General features: G+C 37.3%; 1 protein-coding gene across 4 annotated transcripts in view; it reads left to right on the top strand.

Annotated features, from left to right (window-relative positions):
- LOC124163368 (FMRFamide receptor) overlaps positions 1-25210 on the top strand; it is a 682967-nt gene that overhangs the window by 319215 nt on the left and 338542 nt on the right. For all 4 annotated transcript variants that reach the window (XM_046540240.1, XM_046540239.1, XM_046540241.1 and 1 more), the window contains exon 4: positions 223-422. The gene's annotated coding sequence lies outside the window, so the exon portion shown is untranslated. The remainder of the gene's footprint in view (positions 1-222; positions 423-25210) is intronic.

Raw genomic sequence — 25210 nt, 5'->3', positions numbered from 1 at the left:
ACCCCTGTGACCAACCCCTAAATCTACATACTGGATGAGGATGAACGTGTGGTTCGGAAAATGATGGGTCGAGCGATCATTTCGATGGTCCCTGAAAAGCTATCGCTGGAGCTATCTCTCAGGGGATGGAAAAAATGATCGTGAGATTCAGGTTTTCGTAAAAACTTTCTCCATCTTTTTGCTCACACCCTTCTCTCTTGTCTCCCGTTCTCCCACGCGTAGATCCGGTTTTCGCGATCGAGACTAAGCTGCCTCACTTCTGGAGCCGCTCAGTCCCGTCTTAATTGACTCGATTCCTTCACCCTGGCCTTCGAGGAGCTGTCTCCGACAACTGATTGGAGCCGGTGGCCTGGGGCGAAGTCGTCGGTGAGCATTCGAACAATCTCAGCCCAATTTCTCAGCGCCTGACTCCAGTCAAGCACGTAAGTGGAAAATTTACTTACCTCACTCGCTTCCTACGGGAGCAGTTTCGGAATTCCCAATTGCCTCATGGAATATTTTAATACTGACATTTATTGGGTGTCATGATATACAATTATCTGTGAATCCAGAATTCAGGGGAATGTGATGCATAACTTCGGCTCAACAATCAGTATATTAGCTCAGAATAATTTCAACGCCGAATTTTGTGTTCGTAAATGGCGGCCACCAACTAGCTATTTGATAGTAGGTATATACTTCAGTGTTACTAGTTCATCTAGAATTAGGATAGGTGATTAAATCATTGCCAAAGTTATTTTTCTACCCTTCAATTAAAATGATCTCGAGAAAAATTATATTTGGTTTAAAAATAAATAACATGATTAGGAGCGAATTTAATCTGACTGCGACACAAGTTAGTGGAAATATAATTATGTTAATGTAAAACTAACGCTCGGTATATCATTCGGTATGTTCAAAGAGTACAATAACTTGTTTGTTTTGCTAAGTATTTTCTGAATGACGCGTATTCAGTGCCTGTTTTTGTCATCTTTTGTGTATTGCTCGAAGATTAAAAAATAAAACGAAACACTGGAAGGAATTGCAACTGATTATTCCATATTATCAGGACAAAATTCATGGCTTTGAAGTGCTACAGAATTTTTAGCGGTCGATTGTTATTTAATACCTGTAGTTCATATCTTTTATCTATTCTTTCATTTGGAATATAATGTAAAACTATGGAAATAGGTATTAGAAATTGTGTTCGGTTCTCTTTCGATAATTAAAACCGGAATTATCAAACTTGCTGGCAATTACACGAGCAAAGTGTATGCCAGGGCTTAGGGAAGAATATGATGAAGGTAGTGATCTGAAACCACCGAAATTTGTATTCAGTATCCAATGCTTATGTTAGGATCCAACATTCCCTTCTTGAATAATTAATCATTTAAAACTTACCCCTTCATCGTGAAATTTTTGAACGCATGTAGCATAAATTTTGTTAACCTTTAACTGAATGTTAAATTTAAAAGTATTATATTGAGGTAAAATTGCTTATCGAGGAACATTTTGGCAGAAGTGTATTTGGTATACCATGAGTGATTCAATACTATTTCATGAGTAATACCAATGATTCAATATGATGGCATAAACTTTTTACATGCAAAAAGCAGCGAAAAAAGTTAGGTTGGGTGAAGTGATACGATCACCAAAAAGTATGTTTCTCCTCTCTGTATGCATTGATTTCTCTAGCACTCAAAAGCCCGGTATCTATTTTCGCTCCTGTGATCATAGACATGAGATGTTTCTTCTCGCTCTAAAAATCGAGAGAAGTTATCAACCGCCTTGATTTCCCTTTTAGCCGTCAGTTTAAGAATGACACTGCTGCTAGTACATATAATCGATGCTCCTTGTCGAATATCTTCGCGTAGTAAGCGTTGAATGCATTTATCGAGCTACGCTCGCTACCTTCATACGAGTGGAGGAGTCGTGCTGGATGCTCGAAATCAAAACAGCATTGACCTTGTAAGAGAGAGAGAGAGAGGTAGAGAGAGAGAAAGAAATAGGGGGAGATCGGTATTCCATTCAAGGACGTGGAATAGTTTCCGAAATGGAGGTAAAAAACTTTTTAATGCTGTGAGGTGGCCTTTGAGGCGGTTTTTCGCTGCATCTTGAACTGCACGTATTCAAAACATTCCCATGCTCTTGTATACCCTTCAGCCTAGTCGTCCCGTTAACACTCAGTTGAGTCGTTTGTTTTTCTTTATGGACTATGACTATGGACCATATACTATGAAACCCACTTCCGACCACTTGCTGCTTCATACAAATGATTCGGGTGAAAGAGAGGGTATACGACAAAAAATCAGGGAATCGACCCCTTCTAAAATCCTCTGACACCTTGGGGAAAATTGTCGAAACACTAACTAAGTAGCTATTACAGTGTTACTTTAGCACACTATGTATTACAGTGTTGCCAACTACCTCTATGCCACTGCTTTTGTGGGCCCTTGGGGTAAAAAAATAATTTTTTGTTTTTTGGGGTAAAAAATTTGGTGCTTCGAAAATGAATTTTTCGAATCTAGACCACGTGATTCGGCGATAAAACAATTTTCAGGTCGATGGCAGCACTTTTTTTGCGGAACGGCGTGTTGCTGAAGATACTATGTTTAACATTCATTGTCTCCAATTCTCTTTCTTCTGTTTGCTTTTCATATTCTTTGATTACATTTTCATTTACATTGGCATTAACCAGCGCGGAAATGTAAAATTATAATGTGGGTGCTATGAGAGATTTCACTGCTCGAGGTGCACGTAGCATTTATTAAGGTCCTTTATAATAATATTTATTTGCAAATTTATGCACCTATCTTCCTGATAAATATTTCTCTTGTTTAAAAATTGCCTCCGGACCAAGGAATGTAGTGCGGTTCAAATGTAGTCTGTCTTGGAGTCACACTCAACCGAAATTTTTACTTCCAAGCCCTTGGCAGTGTAACGGGAACGGAATGCCAAGTATGGAGTAATATGAAGCCGAATTTTCATTTGCTAACGAGTCACGCATTTTACTCGTCTCAAGGACACTGCCTATCCCTCACTGTTGAGAGAGAAGGAAACGACTCCCGAACTGTCGCTTAACTGGTTCCAATTATTGAATGCATTTAAATTTTATTTCCTTTTCTAAGTGGCTTGAGTAATGGGGAAGGACGTTTAGTGCTGAATTGCAGTAAGCGGTCGTAATGGTATAAAAAGTTTTGCCTGCTCCCATGAAAATACTAGATTCCGCCATCAACGCTTTTTGGAGAAACTTTTTATGAGCTCAAGTGGTATCGTTGCCTTCAGGGCTGGATTTTACTATAGGCTAAATAAGCGTCAGCCTAGAGCCTCAAGATCAAGAGGGGGCTACATTTTATTTTTTTAGTCAAAGATATTCGGTATTTGAATTATGTTTCGTTGTAAATGTTGTGTGTTATGTTTGATTAATTATTTTTACAAGTACTATATAGAATGCTGAGAGTAAATGTCCAAATAAGTGTTCCATACTTTTTTATTTATTATCTGTGCCACATTTTTATAAAGGCTAGTACCATATAGACATGTTTATTTTAACTTATTGGGATACATCAGAGTAATGATATATTTCATCATCTCACATGTAATTTACATACTTAAAAATGGGAAGTGAAAGGGGCACTTAAGTGGAATAGAATGGGGCATATATGAACATGAGGTGAATCAAATAGCATAAAATCCTATTCAAATAACGTCCTAAGACTGCTGGCATTGAAATATATAACGTATTTGGGATTTAGGCGACAGTCATTTTTTTAAAGGAATTTGAAGGAAGGAATTGTTTATTTTTTTATTTTTCGGGGCTTCTTTTCATCTAAATCCGGTCCTGGTCATTTTTACCATTTTCAAGTCTCCGTGAAATTCCTCTCCTCATTCTTACATTTTTAGGAAACTTATAAGTGTATTAATTAAGGAGAAAAACAATTGTTTTATTTTTTATTTTTCGGGATGACTCAATTTTTTTATTTTCGTTGATATACTTGGTTTTATTCTGATCAGTCTCCAACAAGCTTTCACTATGGTACACTTTGCGTCTTAGGTTTGAAATAGTAGTGTGATATGAGCATGAGGAAACGCTGTGTAAAATGGAGAAAAAGCTTTATACAAAGATAATGAGCGTATCGCATAGCGAGACATCAGCATGAAAATATTGTTTTTAGAAGAACGTGGAAGATTTTGACACTAAATCATACTTAGGGCTTTTTCAAATTGATCAGATAAGTAAGACATACAATGCAAAATATGAGGCAGTGTGGAGGGAATTAAAATAAATTACTTAAAGAAATCGAAATTAGATAATTGTTAGTCTGTGGAATTTACAAACGGAAGATGATAGTAACCTTAACATTTGTAAAGATAGAACATTCAATCGAAATAAAATTCCTATTGCTATGCGTATTTTCCATGCATTGGGGAATTCAAATAAAATCATTAGAACTGATCTGTAGCATAGAGATAATTCGACAGAAGACGTGCGTAATATTCGGAGGCTGCGCGCTAGGCTTAGATTATTTGGGCAATTGAGAATGGATGCCTTTAAGAGCAACTGGAAGAAAATCACATAAAAAACCCCTCTACGTTTCGAAATCCGACGGATACGGTAGGTTTAGAGAGGTCTTTTACTGAACGGATAGGTATAGGAATTCGTTTTTCCCCCGCACGATAAAGGACTATAATACATGCTAGGCGTTATTTCTTAAGAGCATTTCCTTTTTATATGTACAAAGCGGGTGTCCTAAGATCCCCCGCCCCTATTGAGGCGGCCTGCGGAGTATTATGCAGATTTACATGTAAAGACAATGGTTGCTTATGCAGGAACCGTACGCTCTAGTATCTACCGGCTATGAGTGCCGATATGTGAATAAATCATTGTAGTTCAACGCGTATAACTTCAGTAATGTAAACTGCTGGTGTGCTAAGACCCCCGCCATACACTTATTGAGGCGGCTTGCGGGGTAGTATGTAGATGTGAAGTCAATGGGCCGCTATGCAGAAGCCGTACGCTCTAGTATCTACAGGCTATGACTGCCGATATGTGAATAAATTATTATGAAGTTCAACACGAATTACTTCAGTAATGTATTCAGCCGTGGGTGCGGGGCCAGCTGGAGTTTATTCTCATCCGCTATTTTGACGACCACCTCAAGTTCAGAAAGTTTTTCCCCGTTCCAGTTAGGTGACTAGCGTGTGCCGTCGCAGTAACCCTTAGGCCTCGTGAATACGACCGTCGAAATGCGTCACCCAAAACTCTACCAAATGCTTCTCCTCTCTCTCGGCGTAAAAAGAAAAAAAGAAAAACAATCCGAAACGGACATTTGCCGGTTCTCTTCCTTTCCTGCGCGTCGATTAACCATTTTCTCTCCGTTGTGACTGCGCACTTCCGGGATTTTTTAAATTTTAAATCGCCACGCTCGGTGGACCGTGCGGAAAATTTTGCGCCGATAACGAAAAGTACTCATTCCATTAGTTCCTAAATTTGGCTTTTAATGATCTTTCAGGCCGTCCACGCTAGCTCGCGTTTTCCGAATCTACCCTGCGGCGTCGGAGAGTCTTTTTTTTGAGTTAGGGAGGGAGCGAGAATATCTGAGAACCAACCTTCTGGTCCGACACCCAATGAGCGGAACAGAATCCGCCCAATGTGAGATTTTTATCCCAGAATGGTATCGACTTTCGCAAAGTGATGGAAGAGCCCCATCCCTTCCTTTTCTCCCGCGCGGTCTTAATGGCGATGAATTATTCCAGATGCGCGGCTCCGCGGAATCCTTAAAGAACGGAGCGGGATATTCGGAGTGGAGAATTTTTGAGCCCTGGCATGAGGAAATGATAACCGCGTTTCGCGCTCGTGTGCCCCCGGCTTTGCCAAGATTATATCCTCGCCCGTATCCAGGATGATGAATAATTGCTAGGAAATCATCATTACAAGCAGCTCTCGTGTCTTCGTCAGGTTACCTTCTCGAAAACTGTGACGCAAAAGTAATCAATTATCCTCATTTGAATGAGTTTCTCATTCAAAGGTGTGTACTTGATTAAGCACTTTCCTTTTTTCGTGTGAATGGTTGATCTGTAGAGGATTAGATCTAAATTAGGCATTGCTTTACAAAATGATTACAAATTTATTTCTGAGTTTAAATATTATTCCTCGTAATGTTATCTGGCGTAAAATGATCGTGTACATGGCCTTAATTGCTAGAAATATCCAGATATTTCTCAGACGCACCTCTCCACCTATTCTCCTATCCACTAAACTTTTCACACGTCTTTCTATTGTATATATTGTTCATCTATTATTTCCTGTATTACATCCGCGGTATTCCTTTGTTTTTCTCCCAGTCCTTATATAGTTAGACGATTCTCTTCTGTTAACACCTGGTAAGGCCTTTTTAGCTCTATCATCATCTGCTTAGGTTTACTACTTTTGCTTCCTTTATCGTTCTTCTAGTCCTTTTATCGTTAGACGATTCTCTTCTAAGTACCACCTGATAAGGCCTATTAATCTCTATCGCCTTCTTTTTACGTTTGCTTATTCTACAGTTTTTATTTTCTTGAAAAGTCACTATTCTCCCTTGAAAATTTTCCCATCACCTTTTATTTACTGAATTAAATTATAAGAAATTACTTTCTCGACAATGAAAATCTTTGTGGAAACTCCAATCACTATTTCTCTCCAACTGTGACAGTGTCTAGTATAGTATCGTGTTAGCGTTGAGTGATGTTAGATGTCAAACTAATTTAAATTAAGATTAATTTTATTGGACCATATGTTTCGTCAGAAACTAGGGAATCATCATATATGCATCACTTGCACCGGAAAGCAACGCTTTGGTTGGAATAATTAATAAAATTTGCACTGAAAAATGTACTAAGCGGAAGTCGACAGGAGGCGTGCTACTGGGTTGCTTGTCATGAAAGTTTCATCAGCTCTTCCTGCTCTCTTCATTCCGAATCGTGCTGCAAAGTTTATTATTAATGTTCTTCATGTTATCACTTCGATCAGTGCATTTGGAAATGAACCTAAGGTGAAAGGAAGGAGGCCAGTGTATGTCTTTTGAAGCAGTTTTAGGGAGGGGTTTGCGTATTGAATGTGTGTCAATAAATATGTCGGTTGCAAAGGTATCAGAAGAATGGAGTTGTTTCATTCGGAATATTATCCTGCTATTCAATTATGAAAAAATTGGATTTATTAACCTAGAGAAGAGTATTTTGCCAAGTTTGATAATTTTATAAATATTTCGATAACCGAGAGGCTATAGTTCTGATGCTACGAATGTCGCTCGAAGATCTTTGGCTTATTACACCTAATTTGGCAAAAGTAAGGTAAATTATATCGATAGAATCACGATTTTCATTTTCTTTCTTCGCGTAATCAATGGGCTAAATAGTGTAAATATTAATCGAGTAATTTAGTGGAGATTCTGGATATTTTTTCTTTCCAAAAGAAAAACGCATAAATATAGTGACAACAAGTCAATGCATTGAATGATAATAGCTTACGAAAATACTTGAACCGAATGGATCTTATTATTTCAATATAGTTAATATGTTTTATTTCAATATAGTTAATATGTTAGTTTCCAAATATTTTTATTTCAGGGGAGAATAACATGCAATTAATTGATGTTTGTGTTCAGCTTCGAGTTGGTTGATAATTAATTATTTCAAGAAACATCAGTATCACGCATTTATCGCTTACATATTTTGGTTATCTGGAAAGCGAAATGCTCGCGGCAGGGAATAAAATGACCTTGTACGTTAGTTTAAAATTAGGTTAGTGCTATCAACTGGTGTAATGCATGAAGGTCACGTCCTTTTATTCGTCCTCTCCTCGTTTTAAAAAGAGATTAAAAAGTCGTTGGAAAAAAACGCGACGATGACGAAATATGCGTAGCATTCGAAAATAACGGTGTGAGCAAATTAGGTATCATTATGTCTGACAGAAAACGTTTTCCTTCCATCATTTCGGAGCGTTTTAGTTATATATGGTGAGTTTTTAAAACGTTTTAAAGAGTGCCGTAGTTTGATTATGGAGAGTTTTTGTGTTCAATTATCGGCCCAAAGCATTTTAGCATGGTTAATGTGTTTAAAATAAGTAGAAATATTCAACTAGTTAACTTAAAATCAGGAATAAATTTATAGTGGTACCGAGAAAAGGAAAAGGCATGAATTTTATATTATTTTTATCATGAAAACTCAATAAAATTATCAAATAAATGTAGCTATTTAACGTGATACAAGTTGCGCTTTCGCATTGCATGAAGAGTGACAAGATGGCCGATATTTCATATCTTTTTCCCAATTTCATTGTTTATTTCAAAGGAATGGAATCAATTAATGATATGAATACCATTTGTCTTCGTAGATGTTTCGATAAGTTAAAAATCTTTAAATTAAGTTAGCTGTTGGTGAGAAATATTTTCTTTGATATATTATTCACTAAGTCTTAAATTAGTATCCCGATCCACTGCATGAGAATTACTTTATTTTTCCGCCTGGAGGTAGTAATTATCTCTGTACTTGATGGGGGAGAATGCACGGTGGAGGTCCCATCAACAGACGCTATCTGGAAAATGTATCCTTGCCTTCTGCCCTTTATGTGGAATAGGCTTTATCACAGGTGATTATCAACTGCATGATTCCGTGCCAGTCATTTACCAATCAGTCCCTCTCTATCCTGGAGCAAAATCATAATTTTCCGGTAGTGGAAACCTAGTTTACTGATGGGAATATTTGATTTCGTGAGGCATCTTATGAGCGATGCGGTAGATATGCTGTTACAATGTTCTGGTACTATTCGTTGTTGTAATAAACAAGAGCAATCAAGGATGCCATGCAATAATCAAAATCTGACGTCCACATTATAATGCCCAACTTATATATTAAAATGGAAATCAGAAAAGTTAGCAAGCTACATATTTATGAATTGGATTTAAATGCAAAATTTAATGACACATAAAATTTCCATTCGAAGCAATCAATATGCAATTGAACGCTGTTGAAGGAATCAGCTAACCCAGCACATCTGATATTTTATCATTTCCACCTCAGATGCATGCTAAGTCGAATATCGTTCCTTTAAATATTTGCTCCATCGAATTGACGCTACTCCCTCCTTTTTTTTTTTAATAAATTTGTTCGTGTTTACACCAAGGTTATTCTACGCTATTGTGTTCAGTAGCCATGTCCCGCAACGCAAGTCGATCCCTTTAATCATCTCATCGCGACGCGGGTTATCTCTGCCGGACGCGAAACTGGGCAGGTTTGCACGCGCATAGCGACGCAGTATATGGTAGGTTTAGCTCTCTACCGTGCCGATGTCAGCTCTGAATGTAACCCGAAATTCAGAGGCGAGACGGACTAGGGAGATAAGTACTCTCCGGCAGCCGGGAAGTGCTCCACCTCCGCGGTTTTATCTGCATCATCCGCCGGGGTTTAGGCGACAAACAAAAGGCCATTGAGGAAGGCCATAAATGGAGGCCAAGCAACGCGGTGGTGGCGCCACAGTCCTGGGAGCTAAGCGGTGCATTAGATATTTGGGCGCGTGTTGAATTCCGGGAGGGGGGGAGTGTGCCCTTGCGGGAACAGCCGGGCGCGGAGGCGGAAGCGATTGGTGGTAGGAGGGAAGGCCGCGAGATGGCCCCGGGCGGAGTGTGTTTGAGGTTCGAGGTCATCATTCGCTGGCGGTGAAATTTTTGTTGAGAGAGAAAACGGCATCACACTTCTACTTTTAATTCTTCTGTCCAAAGTCTGAGACTCCAGCTCCACGTTATCCGAACTGTCAGCGGCGGCACAGTGCGAGCGAAGGCTAAGGCTACGGCAGAAAGCTTATAAGCAGCGATCGGTACTTGGTTTTTGTGTAAAACCTCAATGCAAGGCTATATTCATGCAATAGAGAATAAAATAACACGTTTAAAAAAAACCTTTTTGGAATATGTCGCCGCGTCAACTTTCGGGTGGGCCCTACGCTAATAGATTCCTTGATTGACGAAAAAATTTAAGAAGAAAGCGATGTTCCTTGATTGACAAATTTTGAGAAGATGCAACGTGATAGTTTAGGCTACGTGCCACACCCTCCAAAATCGGCCGAATTGTTCAAGACGGTTTGGAGTTCCATAACTTCGCTTCAGGGCTACGCTGGATTTCCTACGTAGCATGTGATTTCTTTTCTCCACCGTTCCTTTCCCTTACTCCTCCCACACATTTCTTTCATGAGGGCCGTAACAAGTTGTTGGGGTTGTCACGTCAGAATAATGCCACTGAAAGGCTATGTGTCTATAATTAAAAGTGACATATTTTTATCCACTTAATTTTTAAACAGCAGTCAACTCAACAGCTGTATCAAACGACTGAACAAGTATGTCATTATCTGTTTCGTTTTCATTTGATTCTGCGGTCTAGTTGAATTTTATAAAACTTTGCGGATCAAGCTCCTGCATTTTTAGTCATGAATTTGTAAATTACCAAGTGTTGACGTTATCTAGACTCATGAAGTATCGTGAGGAAACCATTCATGCGAAATATGTGGGGATGCAAATCGGAAATCAGGATTGATATATGTGGAGAGGCATCTCGCGGAATATGAATATGTATCAGATGTATGAAACTGAACTCTAGGACGTGCTTTTGGTGTACGTTGGTATACCTATCTTGAGACTCAAATGAGCGTTGAGCAAATAGGTTTTTGATGAGTTTCACGGTAATCAGAACTGTATTTTCAGGTTAGTGAATGAATTTGAAGGAGAATATTTTCTTGACCGAAGGAAAAATTATTGCTGAACTTACAGAGTATATGAGGGACAGATTTTTTCAGATATCGCTTAAATTGTCGATATTGCATCACTATTGTTGGTAACATCGCCATGGGATTATTAAAGAAAATTGATAGAGAAAGAAAAATATTTCACACGTCAGAACCTCTGACAAAAACCTCTGAGGTGTTGCACAAGATAAACTGTTGGTGCAGAAGAAGATCATAGGTATTGATGCTTTTTCAACTCTCTGGCGGTGATTACAAATTATTGAAAAACCAAGAGGTCATGCATTTTTCAAATTCCTTAATTACAAACACGCTAATTCTTTTTGTTTTCGCTGTTCTCTTTGGAACTTACTCTGGAACTCTTTGGAATTTTTGTTTACATATGTAAATTTAGAGTAAACAGAATCATAGCAAAAGAATTTTTGGACCGATGCAAAGAGAGCAAGAGCAAGCTATCGTTTGAGAAAACGAATTCATGTACCTTGAGATACTATTATTACCAATGGCTATCAAACTCGCTTACCAAGAATATACAAGTCGAAACTTAGCTGGGCCAGAAACACCTTGGTTATCATAATCTTTAAATATTTAAATTCCTTAAATATTTTCAATTCTTAAAATTTTCATCTAACGTGAAGCAGGAGCAGTGCGTTAAAACTAAGACAATGGATGGTCTTACTTTGTTGCACATTTTTATTGTTGAGCATGTGGAAATCGCTCAGTTACGATAGTTGTAAAACTATGACAATGGTCGAGGGTGGAGTTCTGCTGCCGACGTGCAGTCAAAGAAATCCATTGGGAGATTTGAAGAATACTTCCGTTTCAGAAAACCAACTCAGTACTTTATTTCGTACCTGGGACGTGATCCCTAAGTTGCGGCCATTGGAGACGATTTTCTATTTCACGGTTGAGGCCGTAGAGCTCACATTACCTGTTCTAACAGTAAGAGATTTAAACAGAAAGTGTGAAAAAACGAAGTTATAACCTCCAGCAGAAATAAATTATGAAAAAGCAGTGAGTGTTCAGTGCGCATTCCTCGAAATTAACTGTTTCCGGCCACATCCTTAAATATTTCTCCATTGTCACTCACAGCATCCTTTGGAGATGAGATTTCTTGCTACCGTGTGCAATTTCTTGCGGCGTTCGCATTGTGACTTCGTCCATTGCAGAAGGGCTTTCAGCTCTCATTCTATTGTCTTCTGAAATCCAAAGGATTTGAGGACGCGGCGCCTCACCCTCGTGGATACCTCCGTAGAATGGTGGGGCAGGCGACGATCGAAGTCAACTCGACGGCTGACCTCGGCGATCTAGTCATCCATTGGCATTCAGTCTTTTATTAATAGGTCATTTCATCGACGCAAGACTAATCTGGGACGGTTACCGGCTCCATAGAATCCTGAAAAATCTAGTTCCGAAGGCGTTTACGGTGGCCTCACGGTTTTATTTTAAATTCCGGCCATGACCTTCACAATATCCAAATTTCCATCCAAAATGAGGAAGTAGTAAAATAATTTATAGTTATTTGTTATCATTTGTTTTTGAGAAAATATTCTATTTGCTTGGACAGTCATATTTCATCTCCGTGATAGTGGGAACAAACCGAACTCCTTGAATGATTCTTACTTGCATTTGATTGCTATAACTTTTCACATAGTGGTAGTAATAAGTCATAAAAAGCCACTGTCGTTTAGACTAGAAAGCAGGTCAATTCTTAATGATATGCACCTTCTTCAGAACCTTCTATTACTTTCATAAAAGGATAACTAGTTGTAAGTAATAGTTCTATATATGCATTACTTACATTGCTTGTAATAAATTACCTTAAATGACTTAATTATTCCCATTTGATAATTATTTTTCATTAGCGTATGTAAGGCCGAACAGATTAGTACATATCACGGTAAATTCACACCTTGCTAAACCGCAATACCGTATGATAAAATGTATTTTCTGCGTCGTCTGCTATACCAAACGATTTATAAATTAAACCAAACTATAAACTTCCTGTAGAAACATTTAACTCATTTTTCTTCGTCGTTTGTCAGTTATTCATCTTTAATTTTCAATGCTATAATTTCGTGCAACTTTATGAAGTCTATTCAGATCATATTTTCGACCACCATTTATGTCTTCAACGAGACTGTAACTTAAGCTTTCAACGAGATAGTTTGCTTCCATCTTGAGTTTAGTCACCATAAAAATAGATTGCAATCATATTATATGCATGAATAGTAGAGCTTTTTAATGTATTGGATGAAAATACAGGAAGAATAATTGAAGTTTATAAGCTTATCACGATTCAACATTTCACGTCTTCCTGGGTTAAAGTATTACTTTGCGATTCGAAAAATTGTCTACCTCAGCAATATAGATAGTGTTGGTGTTTGATGTACTTATTCACCGGTGGCGTAACTAGGAATATGCTTTGGGGTGATGTAGGGGCTCTGGAGGGAGATGGGTGGGGGTTAGTGGTGCCTACCCCCTCAGGGGAGTTCAGGAAAAAGTTAGAAAAATAACATGCCTGAAAATGCATTTTATATAATTTTTTCACTTACAATATAACTTTAAGTAGATGCTGTTATTATATACTAAATCCAGACAAGATTTTGAAATGATTGTTTGATTTCTCTGAGGAATTTGGGGGGATACATCCTCCCCATAGTTACGCCACTGTCATTCACAATACCTTATCTCTCGCGGGAATACGCGGTGAGCAGCAGAGCATATTAAGGAGAGCGTAGTGATGGCGATGTTAATATTTTTTCGCGAGCAGGTCAGCGTATTAAGTTTCGTAATTAGTCGTGAAAGTTGAAATGAGGTTCAATTAAGCTCTCGCAGTATTATACCATTCGCTCTGATTTGCGGAGATAGGTATTTTGTTTAGCATCTTCAGTCGCTTCCCTTTGACACTGGCTGAATATCACGCTGCGGTTTATACGAATCCATTCGAGAGTTCATTATGCGCTCCTGTCAAGAGTCCAGGAGGAGTGAAGGCGATTACTGCGTTTGCAGTGGTGGACTGAAACGTATTGTTCTCCCGCTGGATGGAACCTCAAGTAACTGTGCAAACTTCATTTCATATGTCGCCATGCGCAATTTGGTTTGACTCGTCAGTTTACACACGTATCATGTAAATTCGCCGTTATCTGCCATGAAATATTCACTGCGTTCAGAATGTTTCCTCTTTCAAGGCTGTAAGGGAATAGGAAAGACTATCCATGCCGTGCCTCATTATTAGTGATGAGAAAACTTCACTCTGTGCTAGAAAAGTTTTTTTCGGTGATTTGGTTTTGAATCCCGTTTTTTTTATAAATTTTAGCGTTATAACGAAGTAATTACAGTTATCTGCCATTGAGTCCAAGTATAAACTATAAATTGGATTTTTTTAAATATTCACCCATTACCAGAGCATATTTTTGTACCCTTTAAAAAAAGGCCATTGTAATGCTACTACGTCTTTGTCAACGTAGAAACTACTAGTATCATGCAGTTGCAATCACAATAAAGATTTATCCACAAATACCAACTATTGCATCATTAATTAAGGCCATGACTCAGTGGAAACTCACTAATAATAATCCTTTCTGAAGAAATCGGATACCTTTTTCATACTCAAAATTCAAATTTTTCTGGTGAGAATTTACGAGAGCCGTTTTTTTTAATCAACCTTCGATGGTTCATGGACAGAAGACGAAGTGATTGATTAAAAAGTATTTCATCGCTAAATGTTGAGAACACTTGTGGTATCCTTTCAAAATAATCGCCTCGGCCTCGATGAAGGAACTGGTCGTACCTGAGGACAAGCTTTACTATACATTTTTCATAGAACGTTGCCGCCAATGACTTACAGTAAATTATGCCTTTGTCCTGAAGCTAATCGCCCGGGCGCTCGAGGGCGCCCGAGGGAAGCGTTTTCAAACGCGCGCGCCCGTTTGAAAACGCTTCCCTCCGAGCCACATCTTCATTTCAGCGTAAAGATGGAAGTCACACGGCACTATGTCGACATTACACTGCGGGTGATCAAAAATGTCCCATACAAATTGCCCAAGGAGCTGTGGGAATGCATCAGCATTGAGATGACGGGCGTTGTCATGGATTAGAACACTTCCAGAAGTCCAGAACATTTCCAGAAGTCTCATCTTTTGTGATGAATGGGAATGGACGCAATGTTTCACAATCTGTTGATTAAAAATTTTCTTTTATCGGCATTAAGGTCAAGACATGTCAATGCTGAAGCTATTCGGCGAGTTTTCTGGCTGTCTCCCCGCAGTGCACACTTGGCGGGAGAATCAATTGAGGCAGTGTAGTTAATGACATTGCTACTAACCTTAAACTAACAACTTAAGCTCAGACATGACTTGGCAGTGTGGTACCGAAGACACGCAATCGCCCTACCTGCGCAGTACCCGCCTGTCGTCTTTATGTTGTTTTAGCTGAGCGATACGAGGTTGAAAAAAAACCGGCCTCGTATTTAAATAGCGAGGAATCTAAGTATTATTAGCGAACTGCTCTTGTGCGAAAATACAGACTAATTCGGCATTTTTGTTAGTATTCCACAGGTGCTAACGAGACCACATATCAACACCTTATCTGGTGAATAGGGGGCTCTAATTACGGGTTATCACTCATACATCTATGCAGCACAAATCTCGAAACAATTTTTTTACTCATGCACATATATTTTCAAGTCCGATATGTAAAATTGTTTGAAACACTAACGGCTTGATTCTGGAGAGTCTATATCAAGAAACTACGTCCATAAAATACTATGTGCGTGTTATATGAAAGCGTTGATAACTAATTGCTGTCATTCAAGTGGAGGAAAATAGAAATGACTACATTGTCTTCCTTAACCGTAATGTGGCTTCCAAATGGCCTGCGACGCCAACGTATATGATGAAAACACACTTTTTCGGCACATTTCATCGGAAATGTTCCTTGATATATTTCGGATATTTTGTATTCTCATATTTTTAAGTATTATCTCATATATATCCTATATACGATATGTATGTTACGTTAATAATTGATTTAAAGAGTTGTTTATATCATGCTTTCTAATACTCAATGTTAAAACTCAATGCGCATCTACATTATTCTGTATAATATAATTTTTCAGTTTTATCATGAGTTGTCGCGGGTGAATTCTTACGCGCAATTTTCCACAAGTTTTCACATTTTCATTAAAACGCTTCAGCCAAGTTAGCATTTAACACCTGTACATCCATTGCACCATTCTAATCCTGCGCTATTCTGTAAATCTGTGCTATTTGCGAATATATCGGGGAATATTATTTTTTACTGACTATTTATATGACAGTAAAACGTCGAAAACAATCCATAACTGGAGGTAATTTAGGTGGATTATGGCAGTTCATTTACAGTTTACCCCCTATCTAGGGTTCCGAGAACCCATTCCCGGGCACGTTATCTATAGCCTCCCGTCCCCCTTCAATTATGGAACTCGCATCAGCTGTCGAGCTGCTCTCGTGATTAATTCAATCGTGTTCAGCGCGGCGCGATGGAATAGCATCTCGATTAATGACAAAGCACCCTAAGGCCACTTCATACCTAGTCCCTCCCCCTTGAAACCACCTCGTTGTTCCCACTCGCGTCGCGTGGACTTACGATTCGACCACAGGAATTCTAACTCTCCCACGAGCGACAATAACGTGACATAACTCAGTTACACTGTCTCACATTAGAAAATCATAGCTATTGATTTTCTCGGATACTCACAATTGAGACGCCAACAAATGATCGATAGACAAAGTTATGCTCGAAAAATTCAGAAAATTTCTTGTCGCATATTTTATACGCATTTTCTTAAGTTGCTTCGCATGTCCGTTTTATCGATGGAATGTTGCAATTGATTTTCAACCCATTGTTGGATTGGTTTGAAATTTTGCTCACTTGCTTGCTTTTAATGGCAGTACCACATTCAATAATCAGATGTATGAAATTTGTTCCTTTGTTCTCTAGTTCATTAACTAAATTTTAGCGTGGAAAAAAGTTTTAAATTTCTCCTTAAATGGCGATAGAGTCTTATGAGATTGAAAGTTGTTAGAGGAAGCGAGTGCAAGCCCAGTTCATTCCGAATTTTTTTCTTTTAATTTTAACTTTTTTTATCTTAAAATAAGCTAGTAGGTTGTAAAAAAAATAAATGATGAATAAATAACACTTTTTCCGAAAAAAGTGTAGAAATGCACTAAAAATAGAAAAATAAGCTTTTCATAACTCGGAGAATAAAGCGTGTTTGCTGATTAGGTTTAGATATTGATATTGCACGCCAATCCTTCCTGATCTACGAGGCTCTTTTACACTAATGTGTAATAAACCTAATCAATACCCGTGCTTTAGTTTCGAGTGATTAAAAAATTGCTTTTTACTTTTAAAGTACTTTTTTACTCGTAAAGTTTTAGGCGAGAGTATCATCCGATAATATTATTAAAATACATAAAGTTATATATTATAAATACAAAGATACATTGGAGTTTAACAATCAAAATCTGATATGGAGTTTTACTTAACACTGCTATCAATCACTCACAACTAAAAAGCATTTTTGGATAGGTGAGGGTACGGCTCAATCCAGGCCTTTGGGGTCTAGCCTTTGGGGTCTAGCTCTTTAATTAGTTTAAGGGGATAGCTTCATTCCCCTAACTTACATCGTACCGCGAGGATCTATTGACTTTGGCTTTCTGAATGCTTCATCGAGAAATGAATCCCGAACCCTTCAATAAATATCTCATTTTCAATTAATGTTCAGCAAAAAATGTATTTGATACGGTATAAAATCAATTTTTTCGTCATAAGTAAGTAAGCAAATCTTTTTTTACTATTTCTGAATACAATTTCAAAGCAAAGAAGTTAAAATTCAATTCCCTGAAGGGTATCGATGAAGGTATTATTCAATCAAACATTTTTCAAGTCGTAGCAATAATTATAAGCAAATCATCAGTCGAAATGTCTTGTGAGAATATGGGAAATTAGTGCTCATGGAATGAAAAAGCTGGAGAAAAAATTTGCGAGAATCCAAGTTTATATTCGTGGGAGGAAAATGCTGAAGACAGACAGTCTAAACATTTCGCTTTAGAGTGCAATTCCTCTCTCTTCAGCGCCGTAAAAATAAAATTTTCTTTGAATATGTTTTAATCCTTTTCGCTTATATTCCCTTCATTTTTCCTTTGGGAGAAAGTTTGCTGGGAATATTCTGTTGTAATCTCTCCTTCGGCTATTGGGATATCGATTTTCGGATAATTGATGTATTTTTATTTATTTCACGTGAGGGAATTTGTCCATGCAGAAGATTCGTGGAACTCGGACCCATTTGAATGGACAGAAGAGAGATAACTCGATTGCTAGAATGTATAATTGACAAGTATACCCTCAGTTATATTGAGGAACAGGCGAATTCCGATGGAGGAATGAATTTGAAATTTTTCCTGAAATACAATTTGAGCGTTTATATTTTTCCATTTGAAAGGCTCAATATAAGATATGAAATTATTTCCTGAGACTTCAACACTACTGTGCAATTGCAGAGAAGCTTATAGCAATTTCAGCGCTATACATGCGCCGCAGTTGACGTCATCGTACATTAAAAACCACATTTAAACCCATGAAGGGCCAATGTCCCATTTTTGGACACTATGGAAATTGTATGGGAAGTAATTTTCATTTTACGTTATATATTCCGCTTTTCTAACCTTAAATTTTATCTGTACTTGACTCATGTTCATTGTTAAAACAAATCCTTATTTGCATCCTGTACCGCTAGAGGGATTTTAATATTTATACTTTATCGACATCAATTTGCTGCTACTTCTTAGGCTTCATACAGACTAACATATGCGAAGTATGGAATACCAATAGGAGAGGAATGATATGGGTAGTAGAAAATTGTGTATTACTTTGATTTTTTTACTAAAAGTTAATATTTACGTTGATGAAAGAAAGTATCATTTTTTGCTCTTCAATCATCAAACATTCCAATTTTAACGAGATTTTTAAAAAATTGGCTCCATATGACTACATACGAAATCCGTTATGTGATTTCACACTGTTGTAAACTTTTAGGCGGGAGTATCATCCAATATTGGTGTGTAGCGCGAGTGGGCTGTAAATCGCTTAACTCGCGCCTTTTAAAACCTATTCACATTAATTTCAATGGAAAAATTTCTCCTAGCCCGGGGATGGAACTAGCGACCTTTGGCTCAACCAGTATTCACGCGACAGGTTCGAAATATATCACGTAAAACAGAATAGTAATTCTCGGGCCGGTAATGAGGATGTAGTTACTTCTTCATTAAAGCTATTACTTAGATTTTGCAATTTTTTGGCGATAAAAATAGCCTTATGAATTGCTCAATCAATTTATAAGGCTTTTAATACCAGTTTTATCTCTGTGAGTCTGGGTGGAACATCCACTCAGAAATTGTTTGCGCCTGCATTATTATCCTTTTAATTTTATTTTTGATGGATATGGTGAAACAAGGCATTGAATTTCTCAATGCATCAGAAATTGAGCCTAATTTTCTCTTGGTAGCATCTTTTATTTAATGTGATGTATTTTTTCGGGTAAAATTACGCTTAGCGTATATTTTTTCTCGCATTTTTATTGCGTTAACCCAATTTCATTTTCATGGCAACATGGAAATGACCGGGGTATAATTTTTACGGTGTTTATCGCTGGTGTTCCCACAGTTGAGGTAGAATGAACGGTAAAAAATGGTATGACTTGAAACGAATTGTATTTTTACTGCGAATTTCACGGAATTTTAGACACCGGAGTGGTACATAATTAATATCACTGGATTCTATATTTATTCGAATGCACGAGAAACCCAAAAATCTGAGTGTTTAAAATGTTGCCTTTCTTTTTGGATAGGAATACTATGTGAAGGGTGATAGCCACTTCATTGTATTTTACCTGGCACAGATAACGCTCAGGATATCTTGAATTTAAGCGCAAGCTAATGGCTTGCTTCATGCATTAGCGTAATTTAGCCAAATGTAGTTACCTATGACCATTACATTTTCCCTCACTCAAGATTAAATGATGTTTTTGCGCAAAAATTACATGTTAATTTTCAAACGCTTGTGAAAAGTGCCTTAGAAATTCGGGGCGGTGCTGCAAAATAGCATCAATCAATAATTAATATTTTACGAATTAGGTCCCCTTTGCAGTTGATACTTCGTAACGATTATTGGTGGTTTACTTGGAAATCGGGAATGGCAATGTGTAAAATAGTGAATTAAGAAGAATACTTTATACGCAAAGGTCGAAATACTTATAAAATTCGTGGATATAGTTTATTTTATGCTGTATAGTGTTGCAAATATTAATTTTTTATTTATTTTATGATTTTAACTAATAATTTTTAGACTAATTTCTATTCACCCTTACCCTTTATTTATTCTGCTTCTCTGTTGGTGTACATGAATTTTCGATTTATTTCCGCAGAGAATGATACTACCTAGGAGTACGCCATTTTCTTATTCACTTTTATTACAGCTTCAAAGTTAAGTCCTAGACCGATTGGCTACATAAACGGCAAGAAACCCATTCATTGCACCTGATGATATCGATCATTCACGCCAACCCATGCCATGAAATACAGTATTTAATGTGGAAACTACTTCCCACAATTTCCGCATTGCATTACGAGAGTAGTAGAATTTCGAATATATTATTAGGCAAGTCTAAAAAATGAAGGAATTTATACTTGATGTTGGAATAGCCTCCCTGATTCAGGATATATATTCATCTCTGGTTTTAATCAGCTGGTATTTTTGAGCGTTAGTCTTCTTGAATCTACACAGTTTGGTCTTCCTTTACTGATTGGGTAATGTGGTGCTTTTCTCTCCAAATTATTTCATTGCCTCTTTCGCTTGGACGCTAATGTCCGCCTCTGTAATGGAGATTGGAAATTCATTTTTTTTCAATCGGTTTTTTCCGACTGTCGATTTCTTTTTAGTTTTCGTTCGCACCTTTCCAGTTTCGTTCACTGGGTATGCATTATCCCTTCCCATTTACCTCTTACGCAAACATTCATTCATGGAATGTAATTTTACGAGGGAGAGGCTCTTTTAAATCCTGTGCCGATGGTCCTTTTTTCATATGAGCAGTCGTATCCATTGATTTGGTAATGGAGCTTACTTATGTCGTCATCGTTGATGGTGTGAAGAGATCCCATTTCTATTGAAAGAAATCGAATTTTGTTTTAATTTTCTGTAATGCAACAGTCTGCCGTGTTGTTTTAACTAAATTGATGTTTTCTGTAATACCATTATTTCCATTCTCTTTGCCTTCTGCCTTCTTCCCATTTCCCATTCCTGCCTTCAATACTTTAATTATTTAGTAGGATTTCATTTTTATCTTTAGGTACATTGGGTAGATGGCGTTTTAAATTGCAAAACAAAAAAATACCTATTTAAGTTACACTCATGTTTCTTCATCAAATAAGAATTCAGTTTATGCATTACTCTTAAACCTCACTTTTACGTAGTATTGTAGAAACATAGGTATCTGTTAAATGCAATATTTGACAGTGACTCTAATAACACGAAACTGTGTTCGTATAAGGAGCGAGAGCGGGCACGTTTATGTGTTTATTTACATAGATTATTTATTGAAACCACTCCACAAATTGTCTTTACATGACATTCAGAGGAGGAGCATCATTGCCAATGTGTGAGGGAATAGTTGCATATTTAACTTTCTATGAAAGCTCATTAAGATGAAACAAGAAGTGTTATGTCTGTTACAAAGGAAAGAAGCGCGGGTCGTCAAAAACCGCTACGGCCGTACAGGAAGAGTTACACGGGTGTTAAACGAATAAGGTTGATGCCGATAGATAGTTATATGAATTCGTTTTTGCCCCTCACGATAAATGATTTTAAGAAATTCTGAGCGTAATTTCGTTAAGAGTATTTTCTTTTTATTTGTAAACTGCTGGTTCTAACATCCTCCACCACACGCCAATGGAGACACCTTGCGGGGTAGTGTACAGATGTAGATGAATGTCGTTCATATTTCTTTGAGATTTCGTTTTTTACTCGGTACTTTACGTTGTTAAACGCCTCTGGTAAATATGAAATTTATTTTAGTAAAGATGAGTTCAAATAAAAAAATACGAAACTCAAAGGAATAATTACGACGACAGATTGGTAGCAGTTCGGTGATCATAATTTTCACGGCCAGATTGGCTTAAAATATTGATAATTGAACTCATTTTTAATTCATTTCACAAGGTGAGTGAAAAAATAGTCGCATCGCCAACACCTTGGTAGCAGTTAAGGCTTACGCAATGTCCACCATGTAACACGTCATCGTTCGAATACGAATTTCAACTTCTCTATCGCCGAAGTCGCCCACTGCAACTGTTGATTGTCATTATATATGGTTGTAGCGAGCCAAAGTCAACGTGAAATTCTGTTCCGCGCCGCCTCTGTTCTCTAAGACCACGCATGCTACCTGAATATATCTACCAGGGATGAAAAATTCACGTTGGCCCGACGTGGATTTTGCCGCTGCTCCCAGCGCGCTCACTGGATTTGAAATGAGAGCTCCCGTGTCCCTGAAGTTGATAAGTTGAGTGACTGCGAAGCTTTCAGTGCACCAATCATAGATCGTGAAAGGCGACTTTGCAGTACCCTTGAATATTTTATGAAGGCATACTAGACCAGTACGTTACCTTTCAATTGTTTCTCACAAAGTTTGCTCTGAAGAAACGAAATTGCGTGTTCTGAATGGGCGTTTTACCGAAACAATTGGTTACCTGGACTCTTATACGACACGCTTCGAGGGAAGTATTGGAGGTTAGATTTAAAATAATCCGTCTTTATGTTGCAGTTGCAAACTCGTATGTTATTAAATGATTTTAATTTCTCCTGGTGAATAATATTGATGAATTCTTCTCGGGTTTTCAGTCAGGTTAATTCTGTCGTATAAGCCGACGTTTCGAGAGACGACTTGTCTCCCATCTTCAAGGCCGTGTTACTCTTTGAAAGTCCAATTTCACGGCTTACACGATAGAATTAACTTGGCTGAAACCCGAGAAGAATTCATCAATCATATGTTTTTGTTTGGATGGTACTGTTTTTGTTTCAGGCAGAGGGCGTTCTTGCACAGAAAATATAGTGCCCTAAGAATTGGCGTGTAGTTCAGGTCTTTTTAGCATAGTTTTAATTGTGAATTAGGTTTCAAATTTTCGGTACAATTTTTTGACAGTAGCAAATGGCTCCTGATATCTGGCTTTTCCTTACGCACCCTTTTGCACATTTTTCCTCGTTCATTTCCATGTGCACGTTTTTCCTCGTTCATTCATTTCTGTCGGTATTATTTCTCTTGGACCTTGAGTTACAGTTTTTTTATGTAAAATGACTAGATATGGGCAACTAGAAAAAAACAAGAAGTTTTAAAAGGTCGTTTATTCATTCCAGCTGAAAAACGTTTTCTTCTTAAAATTTATTACTTAAAGAGTCAATTCTACTAGTACTTCCCGTTTAAGTTATTGTTTTGATTGGTTAATTGTGCCTCCTCATAGGCTTATAAAGAATGTATTTTTAATTTTATAACACAATGCTATGAGAAAATGTAGTTTCCCTGTGTTTTATTTTGTAATACATTGGTCTTTAAACGATTATGAAGGTTCATTCGCATACTAAGAATGATCTTCGTGCCGAAAACTAATACGTATTACTTCCAAGTTTAAAATTCTTTAAATTTTATACATTTTGGCTTCATGTGTACTTTTATGAGCCCCACTTGGCTTATTAATGAACTTAAATTTCTCCCAATATGATTTGTTAGAGTAAATGGAATTTTGCAAAAATGGAACTGAAGGCTTACGTGATTCAGATTGACGCGGCCGTCCATATGGAAGCAGCCTATGAGAATGTTGCAAAGGTTAACCTAGAAAAAACTGATAGTAGAGCAGGGAGATCATTAAAACGAAATAAAAGTATTTTTTACGCTTAAAAAGTTTGAAATAGACGTTTTGCTCATTCGATTGAAAAATAACGGAAAAAAACGTTTTTTTCATCTATGTGATTAGTGGACTATTTTCATTTTATAACCTCTCTAATTCATACCCGAATAGCTTCTATTGCCTTTTACCTGCCTTATTAATAAAAAAATTACCATATTTATGTAATTTTAGACAGGTTAATACAAATTTTTATGTATTTATCTGTACTAGCTTTGGTCTATAACACGGAAGGAAATTTGATGTATACTAGGACGCTAAATTCCATGCTGGAAGAGAGTTACAATATCTTAACATACAAAGTGCTTTGCATTAAATAATTTGGCTAGAGGGACACCTTAACTTTATAAATGGCTATGTACGGTTCACTAGTAACCGCTCAGTAGTTTCGGATTGCTTTCACCAAATTTTGTGATCGGTCTTTCACCGAAGTCCGCGTGATGAGGTCCTGATCCCCAGTCTCCTATTTTATTTCAGGAGTCAAAGCAAAAACGGATTCCATCGGGCGAATATTTTATTTAAAAAATATTAGTTTTTAAGAAGTTCTGAAAAGGTATTAAGTAATGAAAGATAAAACGGAGAGACATGCCTAAGAAGATTATGCTATATTTTCCCTAATTCCAATTAAATAAAGTATGTGAGAGCCTTATTTTTATATCCCTGACTTATCGCGTTACGAACCATCAACATTTTATATCATAATAAACATAAATAGCCTATATATCATGACTATCTACGTTAGAATAAAATGCAATAATGGAAGAAATGTGAAAATGACGACTACTTTCCATGGAAAAAAGTTTTTTAATCGAATGCTGAAAACGTCCATCTGAAAAAAACATTTTTCCATCACCAAAAATAACCGTATTTATACCTAAAGCCGGGGCTTTATGTTGCCTTTCCGGAAACACACATATTTGGCAATTATGAGTGATTGGTGTGACATGTCTATCCTTGGAAAATAAACTATGGAGATGGAAGTGTAATAATTAAGAGAGAATAGGATATGATTTTTTTCGAAATGGTGGTTATGTAATATTACCCTTTCTATTTCTGTATATCCTTTTCATATAACCTTAAAGTATTAATTTGAGCGAAGAAATATGTAAACTTTAATTTCAGAGATAACAGTTGCTTGTTTAATAACGAAAATTTAGCCCGTAACAGGTGAGTTATTTCCTTGCTTTGGAAATTCTTTTTTTCTATCTTAAATCGTGTGTCGCTCCTGCTTTGCATATAGTGAAGTTAAATTGCAAGCATGAGAAAATAACCAAATTAGGATTTTTGAATTAGCGAAACTGTTGCTCTGAATCATATCCCATGAGTGGTGGAAGATTATCTCTGTAATTAAAATTGTGACGCCGTACGAAAATTAGCCAGCGTACGAAAATAAATCATACCGTGTTTTATATTTCATTCTGTAAAAAATTTCCATATTCCAAGAAACTTTATTTATAATGAGTTTCCTTTGATT

The sequence above is a fragment of the Ischnura elegans genome, chromosome 8, assembly GCF_921293095.1.
Source record: "Ischnura elegans chromosome 8, ioIscEleg1.1, whole genome shotgun sequence".
Taxonomy (NCBI): Eukaryota; Metazoa; Arthropoda; class Insecta; order Odonata; family Coenagrionidae; genus Ischnura; species Ischnura elegans.
Note: the sequence above shows the minus strand (reverse complement) of the source record. Positions and strands in the feature narration are given on the sequence as shown.